The following is a 26,212-nucleotide window of genomic DNA, read 5'->3' as shown; positions in this document are numbered from 1 at the left end:
ATTCCCTGAATGCAAGGCTGGGTCAGCATCAGAAAACCGATGCAATTTATCAGGCAGAAATGTTATGGGGGGGGGGGGAAGTAATCTTGGTGCTTACTGAAAAGGCATTCGCAAATTCAAATTCATTCTCAGTAAAATCTGTGAATTAGAAAATATCTATAAAACAAGGGGCTGGGGAGATGACTTAGTCAATAAGGTGTCTGTCCTGGAGGTATGAGGGCGTGGGCACTCAGGCATATGTGTGTGAGTGTGTGTCTGTCTGTCTGTCTGTGTGTATGTGTGTGAGAGAGAGAAGTGTGTGTGTGTGTGTGTGTGTGTGAGGGAGAGAGAGTTCTGAGACAGTAAGTATCTCACTACCAGGCTGGCCTTAAACTCAAGATCCCTATGCCCCAGTGTGTCACCAAGTGTGGCCAACTTTGAAGGCTGGGTCATCTATAGAGCACAAGAGGGAAATTCAGAGGTGTCTTCAAGGTCTGAGGCCAGCCATGGGACAGAATCAATTGTTAGCCCTGTTGGAGACAGAAGAAGTTGGAGAGCAAGCTGGAAAGGCAAGAAGGGACATGGACATAGTGCTCAGTGCTGAGACTGGCAAGAAGAAGCAATTATCGGGAATGGTCACATCAAGCAGATTCATGGGAGCAGACCACTGTGCACGGGGAGCCAGTGTGGGCTGTAAAATATCACTGGAGAAGATGTCTAGGCACTGAGAAGCTCCCCACTATGGGAATTATGGTGTGGGTAATGACATCACCAAGAACTATAACCTGAGTCATACGGGAGAGAGAGGGCTCCTAAGCCACAGGCTAAGATCTTCCATAAATGATGTAACCCTGGGAGAAATGGGTGAGGAATGCAGGAGAGGAAGTCTGTGCTGTGCAACAGGGGTTTCAAAGCCAAGGTCATTGGGGTAAGAGAGTGAGTGATCTGGAAGCATTCCTGGGGAGGGTGCACTCGCTACTTCAGACCCGCCACTTCAGGAGGCATGGGAGGAAAAGTCATGTTCATACAAATGGCTATAGAGAACGCAGGACAGAGTGTCAATGGGAGAATCAGGCTCTCCTTGGAGCACCGAGTTGACTGAAGTGACAAGCCAGAGGCTGGGGACTTTGCTGATGACTGGCTGTGAGCCCCAGAAGAAGAGGAAAGAGCAGGAGATGGGTCAAGGTCACTGAGCTTAGTGCTGAGAGACGTTTTTTGCAGTTGGTGGTAAGTGGGAGATGGGAGCGGTTTTGGTGGTTATGATAACAAACAGGTCCATCCACCCTACACAGGGTGCCAAGGACAGACCAAAGAAAGGCGTCCACCCCAAATCTAGCTTAGTGAACCAGTGTGTTCAGTGGGGTCACTTCCAGGAGCATGGAAGACTCAAAGGTGGCTGCATCCCTGAAAACCCGTCCCAACACAGAGACCACTCACAGGAGCCACATCCTCGGGGCTCCCTGTGCCACACCTCAGGGCTTCCTGCACCGTCTGCAGAAAGTTCAGCTGGATCTCTTCTCTCCAGCAACCATGGCTGCTTGTCTCATTTGGGGACGGGGACTTGTGAACCCCGTGACTTTCATGACTATCCTGAGACTTGTAAGTTGTACTACTTGGTGGCTGTCCCTTGGCACAGACTGTTTCAGTTCCCAGGAAACAGCACCACCACAACGGGGTGGATGCTCTGCTGTGAATATCTCTGCAGAAATCCGTCCTGTTCTGTGCTGCTCCCCAGACACACTGTGGGAGCGTGGGAGGAACACGTGGAGAGGCATATGTAGCACTCTGTGATGACAGGCGGACATTCACGGGGGACGCTCCAACCCAGGGCCACAGAGCTCCTGGCTACTCCATCCGGTGCTGGAAACTGGGGCTGATTTCAGAAGCTGGGGCAGCACTGTGGGGGGCAGGCTTAGGAACTAATATTTGAGGAAAGAATGTTTTTTCAGTTTATATTAAGAAACGTAATGTGGTTTGTGTTTGTTTCAGCAATTTCCCTTCTAGCAAGTGATAATAAGGGCATAAATAAAGATACGATCAAAGAGAGACATAAATGGCGCACGCCTTGACTTTATCCTACGCCACAGGAAAGCAAATAGATACCAGGTGTGACAGCACATACCTGTGACCCAAGAGTAAAGAGGTAGAGACAGCAGAAGGAGCCCTGGGCTCCCTGGGCAGCAGTGAGCTCCAGGTTCATCAGATAGTCTGTCTCAAAAAGAGAGGTGGAGAGTAATTCAGGATACCTGCTGTCAATCTCTGGCTTACACATGCTGGCAGGCACACATGTGTGCACACATGCATACGTGCATACACAAAGACACAGATACACATACAGACACATATGCACAGACACACACAGACACATACACAGAGACATGTACACACAGAAATACACACAGACACACAGGCACACACACTAAACCAAGGGTAAAAGGAGAAAAGTCTGAATGAGCATCCATACAATTAACCATGTGTTAGAATGGGAGAATTATGAGCTGGGCGGTGGTGACACACGCTTTTAATCCTAGCATTCTGGAGGCAGAGGCAAGCTGATGCCTATAAGTTCGAGGCCAGCCTGGTCTACAAACAGAGTTGCAGGACAGCCAAGGCTGTTACACACAGAAACCCTGCCTTGAAAAACCAAAAAAACAAGGGGGGGGGGGATCATGACTTTTTTTTTTTCCTCCTTTGTATTTTTCTGTTTCTTCTTTGTTTTGGCACGAGTCTATAGAGAAATTTTTAATGACAAAAGTGAAGGTTTTGTTTGATGCCCTGGCTAGCTTTATCAAACTGGAATCTCGGTCAGAGAAACCGAGAGAAAAAGAATAACAACAGGAATTACAAGATAAACAACCCTAACCATTTCCAAGCCAGAGGCCAGCATCCCCTTCCAAGGCTGTCTGCCTTGGGAGGTGCGCCCAGAGTCTTAAGAAAAGCCAACTTTTGGAGGCCTGACCTCACCCCCCTCCCCCCAGTTTTTACTCTGAAGAGATTTCTTCCCCAAAAAGAAGAAAGAATTCTCAGTGGAAAGTATTAACTGCTTGGCAAAACTACACAGGCACAGGCAGACAGAGGCCAGTGAAGTATAAATATTTCAGACCAGAACTGTCTTTTGACCCAGCCAGTAATATCTACCCCAGCCGCAGATCTAAATGTTTGGATGGGAATGAGAGAACAGTCCAAGGCTGGCTGGCCAGCTGCAGGGGGAGACCAGGATGCTCAGCCCTGAAGAACGTGCAGACGGATGTCTTCCTAAAGCAAGGAACCCAGGCATCTGACCTTGTCCCTGATCCTGGACCTGGTTTGTTTTTTCCTTGAAGGATAATTCTTATCACACCATTGTCCCCTTCTTCAAATCACAGTATTTACTTATTCAGATTGTAAAGTCTTTAGTCCCTGCCGTTCCTCCGGTATTTCATCTCCCTTTTCTTCTTCCTTTTCATCCTTCTCCCCTCCCCTCCCCTCCTCTCCTCTCCCTTCTCTTGCCCTTCCTCCTTTTCTTCCAGTTCTTTTCCTCTTCCTCCCTCTTTCCCCTCCTGCCCCCCTCTTCTCTCCCTTCCTTTCCCCTCCTCCCCCATCCCCTCTCCTCTCTTCCCCTCCTTGGCTTTGTTGATTTTCATTTCAAACACGGCTGCCCTAACGACCAGTATGAAAAGACAGCTTGGGTTTGGAGAGGACTAAGAAAGTATGTGTTTGTATCTCAGTTATAGTCGTGACTATTTCCATTTGCCTAAATTTACTAGATTGTGCAATTTCAATTCATTCAGTCTTGAATAAACTGATTAGAAGAAAAGATGCTGGAGAAAGGGAAACTTATGGAAGTTTCTGTCACTTCAATTGTCGGCAACTGTGGGAGCTGTTTCGACTCAGCATTTCTGTCCCCATCCAGACACAAATCACTCGGCTGGTCCTCTGATTTCCTGAGTGGCTCATGTCTCACGCCCTTATCTCCTAAGGTAACTTGCTGCTTCATGCCCACATCTACTCTCTCTGTTTCCATCGGCCCGGCTTCCCTGAAGATCCCACCAGGCCCTAGGTTCCTTCAGTCAGTGTCCTTCCAGTCCGGACTCAGCCTGGCTTGCCTTGTGTCAGGAGCTGTCTGTCCTTCACACCGAGTTTCTCACCCTTAGATGGTGACCCTGGATAACAGGACCAGATAACTCCTGAGGCGCTAGCCTCCAGCCCCTCCCAGCAGCCTCCTCAGCTGGTTGGTGGTAGGATTTGTGTGTAAGGTTTGGTGTGCATAGGTAGAAGCCGGTGGAGGACTAGTCACTTGGCAAAGGTAAAGGCCAGGCATGATGTGGAGCTGGCTGGCCAGAGGAGTGGGGTGGCAGTGGGACAGGGGCCTACAGTATCTTGGGCACTGCTGTTGGAGACTATGTGGGCATAGCCTGTTATGAGAAATCAAAACACCTGCAATAATTTCATTTGTAAAAGTAATACTTGAAAGGTTTCCATACCCCCAAATTAAGCCACCCCACCCACGCAGTAATCCAAGTCAAAACGAATTAAGAATTACAAGTTCGTGTTTAATGAGTAAAACGCTCCCGGATGATGTTTTCGGCCTCCGGAGAGGAGGCAGGGGAAAAGAGACTGAAAAACCACATGGCTGGTCTCTAAGGGGCAGTTTAAATATCCTGTAGGTGTGGTCTTGAGTATCTCTGGTGAAGGAGTCACTGTTGGGGAGGGAGTTTCTGAGATGGGGCAGGATTTGGAGAGCAAGAGATGCGAGGAGTGTGGGGGTGGAGGTGGAGCTTCCACCCGAATAACACTTTCATTTGTAAACGTGAAAACGACAATCTGGGAGACAGTCGATGAAGTGTTTACCTTGCAGACATGGTGCCCGAGTTCAGAACTCAGCAGGCCTAGCCACAGTGATGACAGGAGACTATGTACTGAAGCCTCCGAGACCATGAGCCAAAACAAGCCCTCATTCCTTTGAGTTGGCTTTCTCTGATATTTTGGCAGGATGGAAAGTTAGAACACAACCTTGGCTTCTGGAAGAGCATTATGCACACAGCTCACATGTGCTGGATAAGCACTTATGTGCACTGGATAAGCACTTATGTGTACTGGATAAGCGCTCATGTGCACTGGATAAGCGCTGATGTGCACTGGATAAGCGCTTATGTGCACTGGATAAGCGCTTATGTGCACTGGATAACCACTTCTGTGCACTGGATAACCACTTCTGTGCACTGGATAACCACTTATGTGCACTGGATAACCACTTATGTGCACTGGATAACCACTTATGTGCACTGGATAACCACTTATGTGCACCAATGGGGTAATGGAGTAGAGCGAGCAACCAGAGTTGCACATTGGGTCTTCTCCTGATCCCTCCCACTGTGCACACACACTTGGTCAGGCAGGCACACTGATTTGGTATTTTGGAATTATTCACTCGATCAGGGCTGATAAAACTTTGCAGATATGCAATGAAAGGCACACTGGAGGGCGGGAAAGGGAATGAGACTGAGTGGGGGAGATGAATCACACTCGGAGAAGACACTGACAGACACAGAAATACACAACACACAGACATACAGAGACATACTGACCTCCACAGACACAGACACTGACAGACCCAGATATACAGCACACATAGACCCTGACAGACAGAGTTATATAACACAGAGACACACTAATGTACAGACACTGACACACACATAGACTCTGATAGACACACAGAATAGACACACATACACACACATGCACATACAAACTCTCATTTAAATTCAAATGTCTGTTCTGGAACTCGCTCTGTAGATCAGGTTGGTCTCAAACTGCCTACTTCTGCTTCCCTAGTTCTAGGATTAAAGGTGTCCGCCGCCACCACCTGGCTTCTCTACCTTATTTTTGGAGCTCACCAGGTAGGTTAGGTTGGCCAGCCAGCTAGCCCCATGGAGCCATCTGTCTCTGTCTCCTCAGACGGAAACAGACTGCGCCCGCCCTGTGTTCTGCTTTTACATGGGTGCTGACTGTCTGAATTCAGGTCCTCATGTTTGTGTGGCAAACACTCCCCAGCCCCAATTCACAACCCTGGCATACAATTTAGACACGGTGGGAAAGGACACAGGAATTTTGGCTCTGAATCTTCATATTCCAGTTATTCATGGCAAGCCTCATCCCTCATTGCCACAGATAAATAAAACATCAGCTCAGAGTTCAACTTGGCAAGTGGGAGAAATCAAAGAATGGATCTTAGAGGCAAAGTGTGGGCGGTGTCTATTTGTAGCTCTTGTTTGCTTTAAAAAGCCAGGCAGGCAGAATGCACAGCACTAAAGAGTAAAGACAACGGGGACACGGGGAGCCCTAACACAGCCTGCTCCGTGGCCCACAGACCTTCTGAACTTGCTGTGCAGAGGCTGCATGGAGAGGAAGCAAAGGATGAGAAGCAAGCCAGTGCATGGATGTCATCTGAGGCCACTGTCCCCAGGAACATTTTGCAGGGGCTCCTTGGGGACTCTGATGCTCATGTGGAAGAACCCCTGAGCTCTAGTTCCCGTGTCTGCTCTTTGTCTCCAGCCCTCACCCCAGGTCTAGAACTTTGACATTTTCAGCTCAAACCCCACTCTTCTGTTAGCTTCTGCCTTGTCTTGTGTGTGTGTGTGGGGGGGGGGGGCCGGGAGTGTAGACCAGAGCACACCTTGGGTATTGCCCCTGAGGTACCGTGCTTGGCCTGGAGCTCACTAAATCAGGATCGCTGGTTGTCCAGTGAGCCCCAGGGATCAGTCTGTCTCTGTCTCCCCAGTCCTGGGATTATAATATGTACCATGGCATCTGATTTCTTAATATGGGTTCTGGGGATCAAACTCAGGTTCTCATGTCTGTGCAGCAGTCACGTTATCCACAGAGCCTTTCTCCTTATGCCTCTGCTGTCTTGCGGTCACTGCTAGGGGCTCCTCTAGAGCGTGGAGGGCCTGCAACATCTGGGGAGCTGTAAAGTGAGACCAAGTGGCCAAAGGGAACACAGGGCTACAGGGGGATTAAAGGGGCCAGGCTGCCAAAGGTAAGCAGAGCCCATTAGAAGCAGGCCCTGACTCCATCCTGAGGACTAGACTTTCCTTCAGCGAGAGCCGGATCCACACAATGCCTTTCAGAGCAGCGATTAGGGGGTGTCAATTGTGCACAGCTTGTGGCCATGATGGGCAGCTTCCACCAAGGCCTTGGAAAACCCACATCCAGGCAGATGCTGCAGGACTGACTGCTGAACACTGAGCCAAGAGCGTTGGCCAGGGACAAGCAAGCAGAACTTGAGCTCATAGCACCAAAGGGACAGAGCCTTAAGGACAGCTGTGTTCTGATCGCACCGCAGCCTCCGCAGCAGGATGGGAAAACAACAAAGAGAGGAAAACCAATGAGAAGCCTGGCTGTGCCTGTGGAAAATCCCAGCAAGGCTCTTCAGCGCCAGCCAGGCTCATCCAATGGCTCTTCACACTTGGTGGAGAGGAGCCCCTGGGGAGGACTCAGGACCCAACAGCTCCCGGGTGCAGTCAGGAGGATGGGAGTGTGTCTGTTGCTTGAGCAACCCTGGGGCTAAGGTCTTTGGTAGTTGAATTTCTCTGACAAAAACAAGGTAAGGACAGAGGGATGATTTGCGCTCAGAGTTGGAGGTGCTGTCCATCAGGGTGGGAGAGATATGACGGCAGGGGTTGATGCTGGTCGCATTGCATCTACATGCAGGAAGGAGATGCATGATGCTGCCTAGAGGGATGATGGCGCCTACGCTTTTATGCAGACCAGGAACCTGGCCTGTGGAATACTGCTGTTCACCTTTAGTCCGGATCGTCTCACCTCATTTGAAATGATGTAGAAACTCCCTCACAGACCTGCCCAGATGTTTGTCTCCCAGGCGGTTCTAGACCCTGTCAAGTTGATAGTTAAGATAGTTAAGATTGACCACCACAGTCTCTCTGATCAAAGTAAACAGAAGCACCTCTCCGAACCCCTGGCCCTAGTATGTAGCCACGTCGGCTGTGGACTTCAAGTTAGCTAGCCTTGGAGACTCCTGGTGATGTTCTGGGTTGTCCTTCTTGGTGTGACAGGAAGTGAGCATCCCAACCAGGCAAGAGATGATGCCAAGCTAAGTGGAAAATCCACGACATCGGGAGAAAGGAGGAGATAGGGGTATGGTGCTCCATACCACAGCCAGTGTCTCCCGTCTTCAAGACGAATGGCTGCAGCGTCTGCACACACTGTAGGTGCAGCTTGGTCCAGGGCAGCTCTGCTTCCCTCTGCATGTATACAGCCATGTATTGCTCTGAACACACCTGTGTATTCCCTGCATGTCTGCTACTCTCTCCAGTTTGCTATTTCCAGGCTCTCCAGGATGCTGAATCTCTGTGCTGTGTTGGAGTCCAGAGACAAGTTGAAAGGATAGCAAGCCCTTCTATGGAGGAATATGTATCCGTGAGAGAGTAGGTGCCTGAATAAAGCCACCGTGTGCCAGGTTGTTGTTTGTTTGTTTTCTCTTTTGGTTTTTCAAGACAGTGGCGTGTGTGTGTGTGTGTGTGTGTGTGTGTGTGTGTGTGTGTGTGTAAGAGCTCTGACTGCCCTGGAACTTGTTCTGTAGACCAGGCTGGCCTTGAACTCACAGAGATCTGCCTGCCTCTGCCTCCCAGTGCTGGGATTAAAAATGCCCACCACCACCACCTGGCCACATGCCGGTTTTCAACCATTAACTTGCCACAACTTAAAGTCACCTGAGAAGAGAGGGCGATCTAAGGAATTTTCTAGATCAGTTTGGCTTGTGGGCGTGTGTTGTGTAACGGTTTCCCCCCAGATTAAAACATTCCATCCTGCAGGGAAGCTCCTTTAACAGGAAGGTAAGCAGCTTCAAAAGAGTTTTAGGAAGTCCCCGAAACTGACCGGATTTATTATGCCCCTCCCTGCCAGAGTAAACAATAAAAGTTGATCTCAGAGGATCACAGCCAATCTGCAAAGAAGACTCTGAGGCCAAACCAGCTGCCCGGACAAAGCAGAAACCGGCTGAGCTGCCCGGGAGAGTTTTAGAACAACTGAGGCACCTGGAGTGATCCCTGTCCAAGCTGCTGAGCGGCCTGCAGGCTGTGCAGTGTAAGCCAGCTTCCAAGCTTTGTGAGCTGTGGGGTGGGCTTTGGCGACGCAGCTGCCTTTGAATCGTGTCTGCTCCTGTAAGTAACCCCTCACCCATATTCCTGTAAGTAAGCTCAATAGGACTCATTGGCTCACCAAGTTGGACTTTGGTGGGACCCTCACTATGTGCTCTGTTGCGGGTTCCCTATTTGGCGTAAGTAGACATGCGTGTTACATCTCCCCAGGAAAAGTTTTTGTCGTACAATAGCGTGTCTGTGAGGAGTTGTTTTGATAGTTAATTGATATAAAAAGACTCGACCCATTGTGGGTGGCACCATTCCTTAGTCCGGGGGGTGGTGAACTCTACAAGGGAGGGAAAGCAGGCATGGACCCTTTCATCTCTTTCTGCGCTCCACCTCAGACGGATGTGATACTTTAAGCTCCCCGCCTTGACTTTTCCACGGCGCTTGATCCGGAACCTGGAATTGTAAGCCACGTAAAACCTGTCTTCATTACGCTGCTTCTTATCGGAATACTTTATCCAGCAACAGAAAGGAAACTAGAACATTATGGAGACACAAAAATTGGAGCATGGGGGGCTGGCTTGGATCGTGGAGGGCGTGGGAGTCACAGGCCAGGACATGGATGGTTCTTGCTGGAGAAGGTAGGGATGACTCTTTATGTAAAGTAGATGGAGAATCAGCATGGGAAATCTGCAGCTCGTGAACTGTGCGCCCAGAAACGGCAAACAAAGCAGAGGCCAAGGGTGGGAACGAAGGAACAGGGAGCTGAGAACAACAAAAGGAGCTCCTGCCTGAAATAGCCTTTCACAGCTCAGGGGGCCACTAGACAAAGCCTGGGGTTCAGCTGGAGCTGAAGGATCAGGATAGAATGACAAAGGGAAGCCGGGTTAAGAAGCGATTAAGATGCTACTGGATACAGACGTGAAATAGGAGGAGGCAGCCAAGGTAATCCTGGGTTCCACGGCTACTTCCTGGTCGGTACCTGGTCATGAGTAACTGCCCTGCAGATTAGGGGAGAGGCAGCTTGGAGGAGACAAGGTGAGGCCACCGGCAAATGGTGAGCTTGCAGTTCTTAAGGTACAGTCAGGCAGACTCAACTGTTCTGTAGAGACTTGGAAATGCAGACCACACCCCCTTCATTGAGTGGATGGATGGATCCTGGAGTCACCAGCCTGGGGCAAAGTACCCCAGAGGTATGCATGCCTGTTTGCCTGTGTAGTATATACATATGTACGTGCACGCGTGTATATGTGGGTGCATGCAGACCTGAAACCATGTGGCTCTGCGTATAGAAAGGCACACAGCTAACCGCCGGAAATGCCTTTCTCATCATTCCCAACAGTCCTGCTACCGCATCTTGTCAAGGTGTCACCTAAATCAGCCCTGGAAGGAAGATGGGAAGCCATGACGTCAACTTCCATCCCAGGGCCCAGCTATAGGTTTGTGATGGGCCAAAAGCCATGCCCCAGGCTCGTTTACGGCCCTATTGCCAGGAAGAAGGAACCACAGAGATGAGAACCCAGTAGCAAACTAGGAAGGGACTTTCTCTGACTCTCTGAACTCCACCCTGCCTGGAGCAAAGTGTCTTAATCCCTAGCAACATCAAGGAAATATGCTCCACTGGCCCCGGGCTTGCCTCAGGCTCAGTTCCCCGGAGACGCTGTGGAAACACCCAAATACTGAAGGCATATTCTCCGCAGTTTATTGCAACGGCGAGGCAAGTTCTTTGCAATTCTGAAACTATTTGCATTCAAGCTCAAGTCAAAATGGATACACTGAAATTATGACAACCATTGACGGTGTCTAGGTCCCAACAAGTTAGAGCTGTCGTTCAAATAACTGTGCACATGTGCACACTCCACCAACTGAGCCACATTGCTACCCCTAACAATACTATGATCAATACTTGATCTATTGAGTATTCTTCTCAGGTAGAGACGAGTCCTGTCCTTGTGCTGTTCATCAATTAGCTTCAGTGCTTGAGTGCTTGCTCAACCCTTCCTCTCCCTTGAGAAGATCCTCCAGGTGACAGAATTACAAGGTCAAGCCTCTGGAAGTGATTAGGTTATGAGTGTGGGTGGAAAGACAGCCAGAGAGACCTTTCCTCCTCGTTCTAGGTGAGGTCACAATGAGAGGAAGCCCGTGCCCTGGGAAGAAGGTCTTTGCCAGACTCTGACCTGAGGCATGCAGCCTTCAGAACTGTGAGCAATACTTGTGGTCCATGAGCGGCCGACTGTATGGTGTTTTGTGATAGCAGCCAGGATGGGATGACACTGTCCTCTGAGGCAGTGGTGCAAAGCTCCATCCTCCCTGAGGAGGTGACAAGGCGAGAGATCCAGGGAGAGGGAAGGATGGCTTGTCCACAAGACCTGAGGCTAAGAAGGAAGCCCAAAGCAGTTCCAGGAAGCTCTGGGAAGTCAGCAGTGCTAGGAAGTAGAAGATCGGAGGTAAGAGGTCGTGTCAGAGGTCAGGGCCTGTATGAAGCTCAGGTATGTGGTCATGTGGGAAGTACAGGGGGACATGCCCCCCAGTCAGGAGACTCTGGCTCTGGTCCCGACAGAGGATGGGAGAAGCTTGAGGTGGAAGAGGAGCCCAGGAGGGAAGGAGTGGGGGAGATATGACAGGAAGGCACCCGGGGAGCACCCTGAGAGATGGCTAAGTGTGAAGGATGTGGCCAAGGTCTACCAAGGCTGCCAGGTGTTCCTGTGCCACCTACTGGGTGCCGAACAGGATGCCAGGGATGTCCCAGTTGTCAACCAGATTGCTGGCTAACAGAGGCTATGGGTGACAGTCAGGCACTTCAAGCCAGAGAGACAAAGCAAGAGGTTGATTCAAGCGTCTCTCACCACCTGAGTCATGAGCCCCAGGGGCCTCGTGTGGTCGCCTGGGTGGCTCTGCTTTGGACCTTCAGGCTCCCACTCCTCCAGCAACTGTCCAGGTCAATGAGTCTGCACTGAACTCTGGAACACTTGAGTCTGTGGGCTCAAGCGAATCTTTTCCCCTCTTAAGTTCATGTCAGAGCTTTGTCACAGCAGTGATGTAAAGTCCTACGCAGGGCCTGTGTTTCCTGTGTGTCTGCTCCACATCTTCCGGCTTCTCTGATTAAACCATACTGGCCACGCTTTCCTCTGCCTCATTTATCTATTGCTAAGGTACACACAGCAGTGCCAGGCACAGAAACCCTGCTAAGTACACAAGGGTGGAGAGGCAGCCACGCTCAACAAAAGGATTATTCCCCAGCAACAAAGAGTAGTCAGTTTCTGGAGCAGTTCCCTGAAGCTAGGCAGAAACATATCCGGTTCATCTGGGCACAGAGCACAAACCCAGCTTCACAGATATTCTCTCTCTCTCTCTCTCTCTCTCTCTCTCTCTCTCTCTCTCTCTCTCTCTCTCTCTCTCCCCCCCCCCCCTCCCTCCCCCCCTCCCTCCCTCCCTCCCTCCCTCCCTCCCTCTGTCTCCTCTCTGTTTCAATTTCCATGACTGACTTAAAGGCTGACTCTAATGAATCGTGGTCATTACTGGAAGCCTGAAGTAGGCAGAATCCAGTTTTTAGCCATCAATGTCAGCATTTTATTCCTTTGACTGGGTCTGGCTTAATAATCAATTAAGACTTTGGTTAACTACTAATGAATGATTTATAAATTATTATAGGGAGAATCATATGAAAGAAATTTACATAAAAAGAGTAAACATGGAAGGCTGAGGACAATCAACGCGCTAACTGGAATCTTCCCAGGATCCCCCTCTTTGGTAATGGAGACCCATCTGGTTTGACACAGATCCATGGGCCATTCTCCTCCTCTCAGCTTACCCACTCAGCCCAGCCCTTTATCAAATGACCTGAGAAGATAATGGTACCCAGCCGCAGGGAATAGAATGCCTTCGGAGGCTGAGTGTCAGTGGCTGTCCTTAGGATGATGTCTATCCTTGGACTGTGGATGACTGGACTCCTAGCTCCATAAAACTCAAACTCCCCAGCTCTGAGCTTTCTGGTTACAAATGAGGCAGTGCCGTAGTCTCTCAGACTTGTGTGTTGGAGCACGAGAGCCCTGGTGTGTTCACTTTGAAAGATGGTGGCACCTTTAAGGGGTACAGCTTTCTGAGAGGTGACTGGAAAACAGGGGATTGTTAGCTTCAACGGGGATTGCTGTAGGTCTTATGGGATGGTAGTTAGACCTTGATAAAGGGCTGCCAAATAAAAGAGCAAGATCAGCCTTTTTTCACTGTCTGTCTGTCTGTCTGTCTGTCTGTCATCTTGCATTTGACCATTCCCTTGGAAATGTATGCCTGCCCAGATGTGACAGTCAGTGGATCCATGAAGGAGGGGGCATCTAACTTTGGGCTTTCAGTCTGCACAGCTGTGAGCTAGATAAACTTCTTTATGTGTAAAGACCCGAGTTTGAATCCCAGCATTCATTTCAAAAGCCAGGCATGGTGGTGTGTGCTTTGTAAGCACAGTTTTGAGGAGGTGGTGACAGGCAGATCACTGAGGCTTCCTGGCCAGCCAGCCGGGTCTACTCCATTAGTCCCAGATCTCTGTGAGAGACCCTGTTTCAAAAACCACGATGGGCATCTCCTAAAGAATGTCACTCCAAGTTGACCTCTGGCCTCCATATGCATCTTAAGACACATGCACATACAGACATTTTCACCCCCAGCCCATGTGCACATGACTGCGCACAAACATCTGATGAGCAGAATTTTTAAAGGCTTTATTTTTATTAGTTTAAATTATACTTAGAAAAGTGAATCTGTGTGTGAGCATGTGCACCCAAATGCAGTACTCCCAGAGGCCAGAAGAGGGCGTTGGATACCTCTGGAGCTGGAGTTATAGGCTATTGGGAGCCTCCTTAAGTTGGTTACTGGAAACAAACCCTGGCCCTCTGAAAGAACAGTATGTGCTCTTGCTCACGGAGCCATCTCTCTAGCTTTGTAGAAACACCATTGCAGGCTTGCTCCGTGGAGAACTTGATTTTACTGCAGTGGGGTGGATCCCAAGCACAATCTCCCTCCAGGAGTCTCCCGCAGGCAGAGTTGACAGCAGACGTGAACGGAGCATCAAGACCAGAGGAACTGACCCTGCAGAGATCTCCTATACCCTCTCATAGGTCTGTGGAGCCTGGGAAAGGGGTTGCAGGAGCCCAGAAAAGGGCTATTGGGACCCAGAAGAGCTCCTAAGTGTCTCGGCATGGAAAGGGTCATAAAACGCTGTCTCATAGCATCGCACTGGGGGCTCATCAGTGCCACTGTCTAGCTTAGCAAGGGCCAACGCAAGGCCACGGGCAATCATGGGCTTGGGAGTAAGCTGGTTGGGCTATTTCCACAATTAGCAGGCCAGGTGGCACGTGACATGTGAGGTGTGGTGGCATGGGCTTGCCAGCTCAGCTCTGGGGAGGCAGAGACAGACAGACACCTGGAGGTTTGATGGCCAGACTGCCTGGGCTACAGAGAGCCCAGCAAAGAACCTGTATCAAAAACCAAAAGAGATGGTTGCTGACCTCTGACCTTCACATGCATGTCCATGTGTGACTCAATACCCTTGAAAATCCACCGTGCATCAGTGGATGTTTGCAGTCCTATTTCATCTGCATTGAGGGCTGTAAGTCGGTCTTACTTCTGTGTCCCACTACACAGCAAATAAGCATCTCACATCTTCAACACATCTGAGGCACTTGCGGCCCAATTTTTCTGTCAGCCTTCATATCTGCCGACTAAATAATACAACTTTGATTTGCATAAGTTCCCTGGGCTATCGCAAAAAGGGAGGCGGGGCCCATTTCAGTGCATTCGAAAGGACGGGAGCGGTGATCCTTCCAAATCACAGTCAATTGCCCAGATTTCCCCTTGAACGAAATTCAGGTACCATTTAGCTCACAAAGATAATTTGACTTCAGAATTTACAGCAGTGCCTCTCGTCTACAGCAATCTTCCTTGCCGTCCCCAGCCCCATTTCCTATGGCTCTCAAGACTCACAATGCTGCGCTTAAAAAGGACGGAATCAAGAATAAAATATGATGGAAATCACTGCTGCATTGAAAATGCCTGGGGAAGCTTTGAAAACTAGAGATCATACACCAGACATTTCCCTTAGAGTATCAGGAAAGGGCAGGCTTGAGGCAGGGAAGGAGGTAGTCACGGCGGCCCATTTAGGAAGTGTCTCTGATCCAAATTCTCATCACTGTGCAGAGCAGGAAGACCAGCCATGTGGGGCCACACCTGAGGAACCGGAGCTGCTGTGGTGCACGCCGGCACTGCCCTGGCTTGAATGTGAAATGTGCTCCCCAGGCTCCTTCGAACACTTGCTCCCCAAGCTGGTGGTGCTGCTTTGGGAGGCTGTGCAGCCTTTGGGACATTAAGGATAGGCCTTGAGGGTAAGAGCCAAACCCTGCTTCCATCCCTGTTCGTTGCTTCCTAATCTGCCTGGATGTGAGAAGCTGCATCCAAAGCTCGCACAGCCAGGCACCCTACAGCTCCTAATCATCACACTTTCTCTGCCACGAGGGACTGAGATCCCCAAAGCTCCGAAACCATAAAACCCTTCTTTCCTTAAGTTGCTTCTGTTGGACCTTTGGTCCCAGCAATGAGAAAAGTAAGGAATACAAATATATTGGATCCATATTTAGCATAGGCACACAGCACAGCCCAATTGAATGACTTAAAAACGCACGTTTTGGAAATGATCTATAACCTGAAATCTGTTAAACTGTGTGGGAAGAAGGCTGGAGACACAGGTCGGTGGTACAGGATTTACCTAACTCCCAAAACACACTAAATTCAATTCCGGTATCACACACACACACACACACACACACACACACACACACACGTGCTCGCACACATGTGAAATGCCCTAAAGACCATAAGAGGAAGCATAAACTGGGTCCTGGAAATCTTCTGAGAAGTCACGGGGAGCAAACCCACAGTGACTGAGAACACAGCCAGAATACAGGGAAAAAGGTGCATTTGTCTGACTAACTACAAGGGCCCCTAAAACACAGACTGGGATGCTTGGGGAGACGGTTCACTGTGTAAGATTTGTTCCTCCACACATCCAAGGCCCTGAGTTTGAATCTCTATCAGTGATATAAAAAGTCAGGCATTGTGAGGCATGGCTGCAACCCCAGCTCTGGGGGGGACAAAGCCAGGAGGATCCCTGGGGCTCGCTGGCCGTCAGCCTAGCTCTAGGTTCAATAGGAGACCTTGTGTCAAGGACATAGTGTGGAGAGTGAGAGAACGGGCTGTGTGATGTCCTCCTCTTGTCTGTGTGTGTGCACACGGGCATGTGCAACTGTCCACTGATGTGTGCATACACCACACACACACACACACACACACGCACGCACACACACACACACACAAGGGCTCAGTAAAGAATACATACACGAAGGCTTCGGAAGGAATTTTTTCCTTGGGGTTTTGGTCTCTTGTCTCCAGTCTAGTCTGAAGGGAGGAAGGAGTGGCTGCCAGGATGCTAAATGAGAAGCAGCACCAGGGTTTCTTTTAAAACATTCACGCGGGGGCTGCATTTTTCTTTCCAAAGCTCCCTCTATCAGCCAACTTCAGAAGCAACAGCAAAGAAGCCATTGATGAATTCAGCTGAGTCAGTCCGCTCTTGATCTAGTAGGGCCAGGGCACAACAGAAAGCACAGACCGGAATCCCAGGACACTAGAGCCTTGTCTGTCATCTGCCCTCCTGCCACCCAGCACGCCTGATCACTGGGGAGAGGGAAGTGACAGGCCGTGCCTCCTAACACGGGACATCAGATGCCTCTGCACCCCGAGGAGGTCATAGTATCGTTGAGGAAAAAAAAAAAAAGTCAGGAAACCAAACCAATGTGATGAGCAGACAAAGAGGGTCAAAAACACAGGTGAGGATGGGAAGCGGCAGCCCACGTCCTTAGTCCCAGCACCTAGAAGGCAGAGGCAGGCAGATCTCTGAGCTCAAGGCCAGCCTGGAATATAGAGTGAGTTCCAGGATAGCCAGGGCTCACAGAGACACTCTGTCTTGAAAAATCAAAACCAAAGCCAACCGAACAAAAAACCACATCTGGGTCAGTGATGTGAAGAAGGTCCATGAAGTCAAGGTTGTCTGGCCAGTTATGATGAAAGAAGAAAGCCGGACTTCCTGAGACTCAGCATGCACAAAACATGGGTGAGTGGAGACAGTTGTGGCCGGGTTCACCTGTTCTCTAGGACTCCAGAGGCTGAGGCAGGAAGATTGCCCTGAGTGCAAAGCTATCCTAGGCTATGCAGTTATGAGGACCATACAGCGAATCTGTCTCAGGAGCCAAGCAAACTGAAAGTAAGGGGAGGGCCCAAAAGGAATGTCTGTCAGGTGTCATGGCCGCAGGCCTCTATTCACAGGTGGGGCAACTTCAGCCTCAGAATGGGCACCTGGGCAGCTTCAAAGTGGCAGGCAGCCGTCCACTGTGGAGGACGTAAAGATAACCAAGGAAATTCCACACATTCAGGGATCTTTCTGGCTGCGGTCCGAACGAGACCTGCTGGCAGGGATGTTGAGACACAAAATGACAAATTCTAGGTAGGGTAGCATCCTGTCTTGAGTCACGATCTTCACTGGCATCCCGCAAGGCCCATGACAGCATGGTACGGCGGAGGAGACGGAGACAGAGCCGAGGAGACACAAATGTGAAACCCACCCTGTCAGGGCCTCTGAAGGTCTCCGTTAGACGCTGACTTCTGACCTAGACTCATCCACAGAAGCTGCAGGCTAATCAATGACACGACTGAACAGGTCACATCAGGCAGACGGAGACGCATTTTCGGGAGACGACTTCTTAAAGGGCAATGTCTGGAAGGGTTGTCTATTTTTACTGGTAATGGGGCTCAAACCCACGGCCTTGTGTTTGCTAGGCAAACACTCTGCCACTCAGCCAAATCCCCAAACTCTGACACAGTCTTGACATAAAAAAAAAAAAAAAAAAAAAGTAGGGTAGCATACACAAAGAGCTAATGTAGCCAGGCCTGGTGGCACAGGACAGTAATCTCAGTTACCTGGGAGGCTGAGGCAAGAGGATTGTGAGTTCAAGGCTGGCTTAGAATGAAGAGTGAGTTCAAGACCGACCTGAGAAAGCTAATGGGATCTTGTTCCTAAATAAAAGGTAAAGAAGGCTGGAGATGGAGACCAATACTAAATTGCTCGCCTAGCATAAGCAAGATCCAGAATTCAGTCCCTGGTGTGTGTGGATAAATAGATAAATAAATGAGCCCGAAACATGCATCTAGACTTCTTACACGTGTCTTGTACTCATAGCCATCAGACACAGATATCCTAACTACCCTTGGCGGCAGCTAGCCTTGAGCGCGGAGGACGGCACCAGGAACGCTAGCAGGGGATTCCCTAGCCTGCATCACATCAAAGGAAAAGCAGGGGATCAATACCGATGAAGGGAGAAGGATTTATGTTTGGCAGGACTGAAGAGGGACATTCCCATTTGACTAAAGCCTGTCCCTGGGCTCCGTGACCGAGCAGTGTGGCAAGCCTGCCCCTTGTCCACACGCCTGCTAGGGTTAAGTTCTCTGTGAATCTCTTCAAGGGCAATGACCTTCACGGGCCTCAAGGACAGTGGAGTGAAAACCGTGGCCAGAGTTGAAGGAGGAGTCCCCCACTAGTAGATTTATGCCTGAGGCCCTGTTTACAGTTCCTTCCTGAAGATCAAATAGACTTCACTGTACAAAGATCTACAGACTACTAAGGAACGCTGAGGTGGGGGAGGGGGAATAGTCGTCTCCAGGGAAGAGATACCAGTTGATTATTCGATACCTTACAGTCAGTCCTGAACACACACACATACACACACATAAAACACTTTATTCAGACTCAGAAGACTGTGTGTGTGTATATGAACATATTAACAATTAATGGAAAAAGATGTCATGAATTGAAAAAGGGCAAAGGGGAGTCAATGGGAGGGTTTAGGGGGAGGAAAGGAAGAAGAAACTATGCAATTATATTACACTCTCAAAAAAAAAAAAATGAAATGTAGACCCCATGCCTTGATTTCTGTTGGCGTTTGCAGGAATGCCCTAACACACTGAAAACATTTCGTCATGGGTGTTAGACTGGGAGATAATCTACTCATTTAAGTGTGAGTTTGAATTCCAACACACATGTTAAAAAGCCAGGCCTGGGGACACATGTTAGCCAGCACTCAGAGGGGAAGGCAACAGGAAAATCCTGGATCTTGCTGGCCAGTCAGTCAGCTGGAATAGTGACCTCTAGGTTTACTCTCTCCCCCCCCCCCCCCCCCCCCCTCTCTCTCTCTCTCTCTCTCTCTCTCTCTCTCTCTCACACACACACACACACACACACACACACACACACACACACGTGAGGCTTTGGTACAAAAATAAGAACATGAAGTTTAACTCTCTTTGAATGAACTTTTTTTTTTTTTTTTTAAAATCACATCATAATTTTAATTAAGGCCAAATAATTTGATGCAAAGAAACAAATGACCAGGCGTCACCACTGAAACACAGACAAGGTGGGTTTGCAGGGCAGCACTCTCCTTTGGTCTCTGAGACACTGCCCTGCTCTGTTTCTAGAAGGGCTTTCTGGAAGGAAGGGGCACAGTGAGCCTCCGTTCGGGCCTATTTTCCCAACCCTCTATAGGACAGAACACACAGCAATCTCATCAGCCCCAGTCTTGGCCTGGGACTTCAACTTGACCTAGACCCGATGGCGTGTTTTAGCCACAGAGGAACTTGGCCGTTATTCTTTAGGGTTGGGAATCTGCCACTCAGGACTGGTAAACATGCTTGAAAACCCAAACAAACTATAAGGAAATCCTGCATTCTGTAGCAAAAGGCGTGAAAGCAAAGTCAAGGCCCCTTTGTCATTGTCTCCTCCGCCAGGGTGGAAGCTGTTGCCTTGGGAGAGAGATAACATGAAAGAGGCCATAATTGCAGGGCAGGTCTCCAGGGCCCGGGAAAACAGGACAAAAAGTAAAGGGAAGAGAGTTCTGTGTGCTTCCGCTGAGCCAGGGAGAGGAACTCAAAAGAGCAACCCTCTCTTGAACTTGAACTGGGTGGGGGGGGGGGGGGGGTGAGAGAGCCCGCCAGGACGAAGGGGACATTTTCAGGAAAAGCATGAGGGCGGGAGGAAAAAAAAAAAAAGACAGGATGATGTCATGTCAGCCAGAGGGACTAGGGAGGCGCATGTGTTTTTATAAACATATTTTGTGTGGTGGAGCAGGGCAGGAGTGTGAACCGAGAGCAAGTAGACCAGCAAGGGACAGAAGAAGCTGGAAGCCAAAGGGCTTTAACTTAGCTGAGCTCGCAAACCACTTTTAAAAAAAACAATTATCCCAGCCCAGGAAGGAGAAGATAAGAAGCAAGGACAGCGGGGAAGAATGAAGACAGGAGGGTGAGGGTCGTATTTGGAGGCACTGAAAATCGGAAAAGAGAGTGTGAGCCGGTCAGGCCGGAGGATAGGCAGTCTTCCGAACAACTTAACTTTTCCCAGCTACCCAGTGTAGGGGGCAGTTGTGACAACAGTGTCCTGACACCCAGAGCAGGAGGGGCACTCAGAACAGGATCCTAGTGCCCTCGCTGGGTCTCGGCAGCACTGCCTTGGTGAGGGCATCAGCTCTTGCTAGGTCTCCATGCTTGTCTGGGTCTGCACTGACAGACAATGAAGAGGCAGAGGAGGAAGGCCATGAGGGAGGAGGAAGGTAGATGTGGTGGGAAATCCAAGGAATTGCTGAAGATCAAGTACCAAGATCTAGATCTCAGTTTGAGAGAGAGAGAGAGAGAGAGAGAGAGAGAGAGAGAGAGAGAGAGAGAGAGAGAGAGAGCGCGAGCGCACAGATGTGTCAGGTGTCAGTGAATCCGGGTCTTGGCTGGAGTTGCTTGTGCTGGGAGTCCTCCCGGAAGTAGGTCTTGCCTGTGTTTGTCACGTGACTACACCTGTACCTGGTACTTTGGTTGTCGTTTTGTTTTTTTGTTTTCAGCCATTTACAGCCAATGGTGCAGCTAGAAATCTAAACACCAAGTCATTATCGGTTTAACCCCCAATCCAAACAAACTTGGAGAGAATGGCCGTTCTCCTTTGTCCTTGCTTCTGCGCTTACTCTGCTAGGTGATCCCTGAGCAAGTTCTGGACTGGGGAGGATGGACATATTTTACCTCACAGGAAGCAGACCAAGGTGGAGGTGCGGATCTGAGGCAAGGCAAGGTAGAAGGGTTAAGCAGTGTGGCCATACCTTGTTCTTGTCTTGGGAGCGAGGAGGCTCTCTTGTGTGTGTGTGTGTGTGTGTGTGTGTGTGTGTGTTCCCCATTGGCACCTAGGATTCCCCACAAACCTGGCAGGGGGCCAAGGTGTTCCTGCTGACATCTGTCACTCACAGGCCCCCTGACGCGCAGCACGGTCGGGGTGGGTACATTTGTGCCTCCCTCTCTACTGAGCCAGTGGACCAAGGGCAGGCAGAAAAGAACAAATTGTGTCAGGGCGAGCCTCTCCTGGGCTGGCTCAGCCTGGGATAGGAAGGCAGGGGGGGCATCTGGCATTTGAAGGAAGCCCTTGATTGTCCCTCATGAAATAGTGACTGCAGCTGTTGGTGCTGGCCTGGTTCTGAGGCGGTTGCCCAGGCTGGCTTTGGAAGGCGAAGGCAGTGTGTCAACAAAGCAGTGTGATACGCAGCAGGCCCTTTCTCAGAGCTAACGTGTCTGACGGCGTACCTCTGGGATCCGCTTTATATCTCTCCACAGATCAGTGTGTTTTTATGACAACCGTCTCCATAGCAACCAGGTGTCCAGCCACGAAATGAATCTGAAGGCTATTCAGTCTCAGCCTGGGGGTGGGGAGGGGAGCCCCTTTCACGTGGGCTCAGTGAAGAAACTCTGTGAAGCTGTCATGGAAGGCAGGAGGCCTGGGGCTTCCTTCCCAGGCTCAGCTGGATGTGAGGGACAACATGGTGGGAGAGGTGGTTTTTGCTTGCTGCTTATGCCACATCCGAGCGGGCAGAGTAAACAGCCAGTCAATTAGAATAGCATGAGGCTACATGGAAGGTGTTGCAGACAGCTTGGAGCCTGGAGAAATAGCAGCAAGCCGGGGAAGGAAGACCAAATGGCAGTTGTCCTGCAAAGCTCAGGGTCGTGATTTGAGGGTTAATATGACACCCAGCAAGAAGGAAGAGAGCGGTGAAGCCGCTTAATCCAAGTGATCCAGGCAGGCAATTGCCTGCGGCAAATTACACGGGCAAGCGGAAGGCTGGGCAGGCAAGGGCAGAGAGATCAATGTTCCCACCTCTATTGGGGACTGAAGGGTTCCCACCTTTGGGGTATCTGAGTGGCCCAGGGAGGGTGTGAGTGACCTGGGGGAGGGGACTGCAGAGGTGTGGCTGCAGCGGAATGAGCCACAGAGCTCCATCTTTTCAAGGTGTCTCGCAGACACAGGAAACATCTATCCATGGTTACGCGACTCTTCCCAAAGGTCAGCCTTACTGGCCTGAACCCCATCCCCCCCCACCTGCCTCAGTCCAATGCACCAAAGCTTTTCATGACCCCCACTTCCACTGGGAATGATGGAGGCTTCGACTGCTGTGAAGTAATGCCCTGGGGGCCATCTGGACAAAGACACCAACCATGTGTCTTGCAGGACAAGGAAGGGAGACACAGCTGCACCCGCGGGGGCAATGTGAGGAGACAGAATCCAGGAACACTTCTTGGGCGCCTCATGAGAAGAAATTTCCAGAAGGGCTCCTAAACAGGCTGCAAATGTCTTTGGGAGGACACACCCTTCCCTGTCATAATCTAAACCAGGGCCGGATGAGGCAGGCGGGTACAGGGCCCGTAGGGGAAGGGCTGGTCTCTCTGCTCTGCTCAGACTACGTCCCCCACCATCCCAAAGTGGAGTTCAAACATGCAGTTGGTCTGCAGGGCCCAGATCTAGGTGTTTCTTGCAGGAAGCTGACCTCCTCAAAGGAGAGTCAGGGGTTAAGTCAGCAACTGCCAGTGTCTGGCAGCAAAGAAAAGGAAACCACACTCCCCATGAATGAGGAGGAGGCAGGAGGAAGGTAGTTCTTTCTTTTTCTGTTTTTAAAGCATGAGTAAGATCCTCAATGTGTTTGAGATTATTTGGGGAATTCTTTGAATAGGTCCCTCAGTCACTCACCGGCAGACCATGGCTATAGAAACCACAGTCTTCCGACCTCCATCTTTATCCTGACCCTCAGGGACAGGCAGGTTGGGCATCCGGGGGTTGGTGTGTGTGTGTGTGTGTGTGTGTGTGTGTGTGTGTGTGTGTGCATCTCTGTTTAACCATTAATGATTCATAAAACTCCTGGCCCCGACATGAGAAGCCCTGGGCTTGGCATGTTAGTAAAAAATCCTATTTTGAGTGTGTTATGAAACAGAGGTTTTGATATGCTGCCAGATTCATGGGAGATGCCGGATCGAGGGCTCTCAGATGCTGGGGCTGGCCCGGTGGGTGTTATATAAAGCCGTCCTAGGGACTCGGATTGATCAGAGGCTCTGGGGATGTACTGAAGGGGAAAATCTAAGGCAATAGCACAAACCATGAGCCAGTCTCCAAGTCCAGTGTGCTCTAAGGCCAGTGAGCAAGTCGGCAGTCACAGCTTTAACCCCAGGGACCTGCAGCCCTTGCTCGGGTTGGCTGCACTCAGCCTGAGGAGGAGCGGTAGGAAAAGGCACCTTCACAGAAGGGAGAAGAGACTCCTGTGCCTTCCTTCCCTGTCTCAGGCCTCCTCTGGGCAATGTGTAATAAAAAGGAGGAAGGTGACCTCCTCCAACTCCTGACTGGTGAAGTGTGTCTCCAGGCCACTGTGCAGCTGAAGTACAGGAACCTGAAGTCTGGAAGAATTGTTTCTCCACACTTGGACCCAAAATTCCATACATGAGGTCACAATCCTTTTCTTGTCCAGATTGCCAGCTTTTATGCAGCTTCTGAAAAGCCTATATCAGAAAGCCAAGTGATATTATTATTATTTTACATTATCATGTGTGTGTGCCTGTGTGTGTGCCTATGTGTGTGTGCCTGCCTGTGTGTGTGCCTGCCTGTGTGTGTGCCTGTGTGTGTGTGTGCAGGTGCAGAGGTGTGTGGGTACATGAGAGTATAGGACAGAGGCCAACCCCAAATGTCATTCTTCAGGAGCTATTGCTGTCTACCTTGTTTTTTGAGAAAGGATCTCTCCCGGGGATGGGGACTTGCCTATTAGAGACTGCCTAGCTGGCCAGCCTGTCCCAGATACGTGCTTCTCTCTGCCTTCCCTGTGCTGGGACAACAAGCATGCACCAACATACCTGGCTCTTTTACCCAGGCTCTAGGGAGCAACCTCAGTCTTCACGCTTACTGAGGAGATTTGAGGTTACCATGTCTCCAGCCCTATTTATTTATTTTCCGTTAAGGTGTCATCATGTGTCTCAAGGGCCATGAACCCACTACATAGTCTAGGATGGCTTCAGAGTCACAGCAATCCTCCTGTCTCTGCCTCCCAAGGACTAGTATTACATACAGCTCAGCCAGTTGTCTTAAATTTCCCAGTCTGGAGTAGGAGCGGGAGGGGAGACTCACTGAAGAAGAAGATGATGCTGGTCAGGGTACCAGCAGGATGGAGTACTAGAAGCATCTCCGAGGAATGCACCAAGTGTCAGCTGGGGTGAATGGGAGGGAGAGAGTGCAAGAGAGAGCTTCCTTTCATCTGCCTCTGGCCTCAGGCTCACTTCCTGCTTCTTGCACTACTAAAGTAAAAAACCTTCATTTCTTATTGGAAGGAAAGACTGGCTTTATATGGTCTCAGCCCCCACCCCACCCCCCCTGCCCCAGCCATGACCAACTTGCCCTTACATAAGACAGAGCATTATCTGGAATCCTTAGCTGAAGAGGCTGCAGGGGAGCTGGGGCGGGGGGGCTTTGTTTGTTGGTTCAGAAGGGGACTTCAGAAGTCACCAGGCTTGTCGGCCCAGCTACTCAGGAGGCTTAGGTAAAATTGCAAGTTCAAAACCAGCCTGGGCTAAAGAATTAGGTGACAGTCTCTCCCGTGAGACTCTATCTCTAAATAAAAAGTAAGGAGCCTGCTGATGCTTCTGAGTCTGTACAAAGCCCCGGGTACCATCCCCAGCACGGGAGCAACAAGAAACCTCACCAGAATCCAGAAAAGACATTAAAATAAGATGACTCTTCAGCAATGTGCCAAATGGATCGGGCTAGCCTGGGCTACAGAGTGCCCCCTCTCCCGTCCCAAATGAAATACATTCAACTATTTGGGACCCCCAATGGAAATTGATGGATTCCCTTTCCATCCATGTCTTAAAGGGATTCTGGTGTATGCCTTTAAGAGTGCTTGGAGCACCTGCCTACAGACCAAGGGGGAGGCCTGGAGTGAATGTCTGGCCCTGGACAGCCTTCCTCAGCCAGCCATGGGCCTGCTGAGCCCATTTCAACTGAAATGAGATCAATACGACTCATTTTTTCTCCTGCTGGCTCCCGAGTGATTCATGAATCAGAAAAGTAGTTCATGAATCAGAGTGGGGGGGTGGAGGGGGGACCATTTGTGCAGTCGGCAAACCTCCATTCCTTTCAGGGACTGAGCCGTGAGTTGCATAACACCGCCTGGCACTTGCTAGTTGAAACCGGTCTTTTCGGAAGCTGCTTCTGGCGCTGACTGGCTCACCTATTTTCCTTCTGGAAGGGGAGGAACACAGTAGGTACTGACTGTGTGTCCAGCCGTCTTGGTGGCATTGCCGTGGCAAGGAGGCGTCGAATGGGATCTGTGTGTGCCTGCGTGGAACAAACAGCCTTTGACCAGCCTCGGGCCCCTTCAAACCTGAGCCGGAGCCAAGTTCATCTCTCCGTGGAGCTGCTTAAGGAAGCTTGAGATGGGGCGGTTGGAACCCACATCTCTGCAAGGGCTGATTACAGCCTACTAAGGAAAATGAGATTTTTATCTCTCAGGAATTCAGTTATAAAAATAAAATACAGCGTCTGGCTTGATTCAGCTAAATGCACAAGCGCTTGGGTGTTTTTAATTTAGTAAGAGAAAAAAAAAAAAGCCCGGACAAGAAGAATGACCTAAAATACTGCATTTAAAGAAAAAAGGGAGGGAGAAAAGGGGAGGCTGCAGGAAGTGTATGTGTGTGTGTGTGTGTGTGTGTGTGTGTGTGTG

This window comes from Alexandromys fortis, unplaced genomic scaffold, assembly GCF_014885135.2.
Source record: "Alexandromys fortis isolate MF-2015 unplaced genomic scaffold, M_Fortis_MF-2015_v1.1 scaffold_12, whole genome shotgun sequence".
In the NCBI taxonomy this organism is placed as follows: Eukaryota; Metazoa; Chordata; class Mammalia; order Rodentia; family Cricetidae; genus Alexandromys; species Alexandromys fortis.
This window is presented reverse-complemented; position numbering follows the sequence as displayed.